The sequence below is a fragment of the Camelus dromedarius genome, chromosome 28, assembly GCF_036321535.1.
Source record: "Camelus dromedarius isolate mCamDro1 chromosome 28, mCamDro1.pat, whole genome shotgun sequence".
Classification (NCBI taxonomy): Eukaryota; Metazoa; Chordata; class Mammalia; order Artiodactyla; family Camelidae; genus Camelus; species Camelus dromedarius.
This window is the reverse complement of record NC_087463.1, coordinates 3,956,858-3,961,392: the sequence shown is the minus strand read 5'-3', so window position 1 is coordinate 3,961,392 and position 4,535 is coordinate 3,956,858. Positions and strand designations below refer to the sequence as shown.

At 58.7% G+C, this 4,535-nt stretch overlaps 1 pseudogene; it reads right to left on the bottom strand.

Moving 5' to 3' along the window:
* Positions 1-459: 459 nt before the first annotated feature.
* On the bottom strand, positions 460-3,167 carry LOC135319519 (zinc finger MIZ domain-containing protein 2-like; annotated as a pseudogene).
* Positions 3,168-4,535: the final 1,368 nt, after the last annotated feature.

Below are 4,535 nucleotides of genomic sequence, written 5' to 3'. Positions count from 1 at the left end.
GCTTTACAGCCCCCACCTCCAGCCTCAGCCTGAAGGCTCAGGTGGGCAGATAGACCCCAACCCCCAGTGCACCCAATGGGCTGGGTGAGATCAGGCCCCAGGACAGAGTAAGCCTGCCTCTCACCGGCCAGGACCAAGGGGCCATTGAAATAGAAAGGCCAACACTGGACAAGATGCAGGCCGGTGGGAGCAGGCAGGGGTGGGGGAACCTGGGGTGAGGCTGAGAGGTCAGGGGTGGCAGGTGTGTCATGGACCAGGTGGGGCTGGACAGGCATGGGCCATGTGTAGATGGGGGCAGGGTCGGGCAACTCAGCACAAACAGCTCTGCTGGCTAACTGGGCCAGTGAGTACCACTGCCTGGGGTCCCCTCCCACCCTGTGCAGGGCTGCCTCCAGCCCCAGGGGGGCCAGGCATCAGGGGCCCAGGCTCCAGGTGTGCACGTCGGGAGGGCCGCTGGTGTCAGGTGGGCTGGGCTGGGGGGGGCAGGTGTGTGACATCTGTGGGCACATCCCCGCAGGTGGTGGTCAACAAGATCAGTTGTTCTCGAAAAGAAAGCAGGTCATCGTTGCTGTTTGTTGGGAGGTCAGGTGGGCCCAGGTAAGATGGCAGCTCATTGGGGTTGGTCAGTTCTGGGAGCAGATCCAGGGCTGGTTCTGGGGCCTCCCCTGCCCCAGACGGGGGTTGCCCATCATGCCTGTGGTAGCACTGAAGGCCAACTTGCCAATGAGACCCAAGTTCACTGGGCCCAGGGGCTGCCAGGACCCAGGGGGAGGTTTGGGTGGTACAGCTGGGGCCCTGGGGGGCCTCCAAGGTTGGGAGCATGCAGCCCTGGTGACCTGAGGTTATGGTCCAGGTCGAGGTGACCTGCTGGTGCCATCTGACTTGGGAGGCAGGCAGCAGACCTCTCTGGTGTCTGGGGCTTCTAGGAATGTCGGATTGATAAGGGACAGGAGGGGGCCCTGGGGTGAACTCAGTAAGGATGGAGGTGGTGGGCAGGAAGGAGTTGGGGAAGGTCCCTGGTCCCAGGAAGCTGGAACTCTGGCTGGGGTAATCGCCAGGGGCAGGAGCTGAGGGGGGCTGCAAGAAGATGAAAAGGGTGGCACCAAGCCCAGGGCTGGTGGCGATCATCTCCATCACGCTGGGCATGAGCACAGGGCGGGGCTTACGGTGCAGCAGCGCTGCAGCACTGGCCCATCTGGCTCCTCCTTGACGTGCACGTCAGGCTTCACAGGCACCGGCTTCACAGGCACCGGCTTCCCGCTGCACATGGGGCCGATGATGATCTCCTAGTCGGAGTTCTGAATGTAAATGAGGATGCTCGGCATGTATGGGTCCACCTCCAGCAATGCTGTCTTACTGCACACGGGGCACCTCCCGGTCCCTTGCTCACAGCTGAGCTGTAGATTTGACTCTAGGTTGAAGCAGTGTATGTGGTGACAGTCGTGACCTTGGACAGGGAGCTGGATTCTGCGGAAGGTGATGGGGCACTTGAGTGACACCTTGATGGCTGTCATTCCACCTTGTCCTCTCCACTGGGTCCAGGGGTGCCAGGGATGGTGCCGCTGCTGAAGTTCCGCTTTATCTCAGTGATGCAGCGCTCAAGGGCAGGAGGAGGCCCCGCAGCACGGAGCGGACGGGGGGGCCGGCACACCAGCTGCGGCACGAAGAGGTGGGAGCAGCAGCAGGCCGTGACGGCGATCTGGACGGTGTTGCGGCCCAGCTGGCACACATGCTTCAGGTATACGGGCTTGTGGGGTCTTGCTGTCACCACGCTCGATGGTGGGTGGGGTGGTGTTGATGCTGACCTGCGCAGAGGCCGGCCAGTTGGTGTTCATCTGCCGGTCCTCGTGGTGGCAGCACTTGATTGCATCTCCAGGTCAGGCCTCAGCATCAGGGTCTTGTGGACAGAGTCTTGGAGCTGGAAGGCGTGGTTGCTCAAGGCCAGGTTGTGCTGCGCGTGGAAGGGCTCAAGGACCACACCGTCCCGCTCGGGGAAGGTCAGCTGCAGCTCGTCACAGGGGCTGCCAGAGGGTGACAGGTGCGAGTTGCTGGGCTTGAGGTCAGGCAGGAAGGGGGATTTGACCTCCTGGCTGGTGGACGTGTAGGGGACGCTGCTGCCGGGAGTCATGGGCTGCGTGGGGCTCCCTGGCAGTGGGGAGCTGGCGTTGCTGGGGTCGGAACATGCAGGCTTGTATTGCAGCCCTGCAGGGTGGAGGTGGGCAGGGACTGGCCCCCGCCCTGCTGCAGGGACAGCCTGTGCCCAGGGTAGGAGGAGACAGAGCTGGCCAGGGCCAGGCGCATACTGGGTGGCGCTGGGCCCATACTGGCCTCCTTGCGGGCATTGCTGCCCAGGCTACCCCTCACTGGAGTAGGCTCTCTTGACCCCTTGTCGGGGTAGTGCCTGGACCTGGCGAGGCCCAGGGTACCCAGGCTGGGGCAGGCGCTGCCCTGCATTCAGGGGCACCATGCCCGCTGCCTGGGTGGGGTTCATGCCAGAGGGGCGCATCAGGCCTCCCACGCTGGCAGGGTTCCTGCTACTGGGGAAGCTGGGTCTCGAGGGACCTCCGTGCTGCAGGAACCAACTGTTAAAAGACTGTCCAGCCCTGATTCCTCTGTACGGCCCAGCTCCTGGCTCTGCTCCTCCTGGAGAGCAGCCACAGTAGCCGTGACCTTGGCAGTGGTGGTGGTGGCAGCAGCAGCAGCCTGGGCTTGCATGACGTCGGTGGAGGGCCATGTGACATGTGAGGGCAGGCCCAGGCCCTCCGCCCTGCCCCCAGGCTGCCTGCATACCGGATGGTGAAGCATTGGGGGTGGGGGGCCGAGGGTGGGCCCCCTAGCCCTACAGCCCTTGCTGCCCGTAGCCCTTGTTGGCGCCACCCTCCCCAAAGACCTGCTGCCTGAGGCACTGCGGGGAGTTCAGGGCGGAGCTGCCTCCTGTCACGCTGGGCAGCTCCATGACGTGGGAGGCTTCCGTGCAGGGCCCAGGGGGTCCCCAAAACCTGGTTCTGCGCCGCACTGCGACTCCCTTCACGGTTGTGACCACAGACAGAGATCTTGATGGCTGAGTGGCAATTTGTAGCCAAGGCACCGCCTTATAAGGAAAGGGACCCATAACCGTGTGGCACAGGGGCAGGGCAGGTTTCATGGGGTTCCTGGGGCTCATCGCCTTGGGAGCAGCCTGAAGGCCAGGTCTGCGGGCTGAAGGAAGCATCCCTCACCGGTGCTTACATGAGACTCAGTTTCACTGGCTCCGCAAGGCCTGGCCAGGCCCTCGCCTCGCCCCCCGGGGCAGGGGGCGGGGGGGGGGGTTAGCATCGCTCCAGGCGCTCAGCCCGCCCTCACCTGCCACCCCGCCAGCAGGCTCCCAGGGCACAACTGCCTATGTTGAATCTTAAATGAACTTCTACTAATCATAGTTCAGAATAGCCACTTCATTAAATCATCATTTTTTTGAAAACATATGTTCTTAGAAATATGCCTGCTTCAGGTTTTGTTGTCAGATCCAGGGCTGAGGAGGGGCTGGGGAGGGAAAGGATGTCAGACGTGCGTTCAGGCCCCTGGCAAACTCCCAGAGATGTTTCCCGTGTCTCCATTCCACTGCCAAGGGGAAGATGGGGGCTCTGGCGCCCACACCACTGTCCACACCGTGGTCCTCTCCTGCCAGCTGCAAACTGCGTGGCAGTTCCTGTGGAGTCCATCTGCCAGGGAAGACTTCTTTAACAATCTCCTACTCCACTCTCAAACAACAATTACTATTAGCAAATGGTTCAAGCCACTGCCCAGATTACATACAATTTCTATTAAAAAAAAAAAAAAGCACAATTTTACTCAAACCCTCAAACCAGACCCACATGCTGAACACTTGAGCTCTCCTCTTAGATATAATGAAGTTGAGATAGTTTCTCTCTTGTCATTTAAATTTAAAAAAAATCACTCTCACATTTGAAATCAAGTGAGCTGTCTTCCTCACTGGGTTAGCCGTCTGGTAAGGAAGACTTCTGGAGGACTTCTGTTCAGCCCGGGAATTTAGGGGGAAACAATCATTATCCTTCTGTCCTTTTGTGTCTCACTCTTAATGTGATCAAACTTTTTTTTAAAACGTTTCCCAGCAGGTTTTTTTATCTCCCCCTGTCTTTCAGATAAGACATATGGCAAATAAGTTAAATTCTTAATACATTTGACGGTCAAAATTTGCTTTTTTAGAGTTGTGGATCAGAAAAGCACATAGCTGACTGAGACCTCTACAGCTCATTGTGGAATGATAGGTTCAGAGAGTTCACTCTCTCGATCTGCTGCGTAGTTGTGCTTCTTTCAACGCTGCTGTGCTCTTTATCAGGGTAAGGCCATGTCAGTTTCCTCTCCACATGTTTCAAAAGCTTGTGGTCGCCCCCAAAGAGAGGGGCTACAACTTTTGCATGTCCAGGGATTTTACTGTTCTATTCAGTTACATTTTTCAAAAAACAGGTCTCAAAGGCTGCTATTGATCTAGTCACTTTCTGGCTGTTTCCGTGATGGGTGCAGGCTGGTTAGGTCAA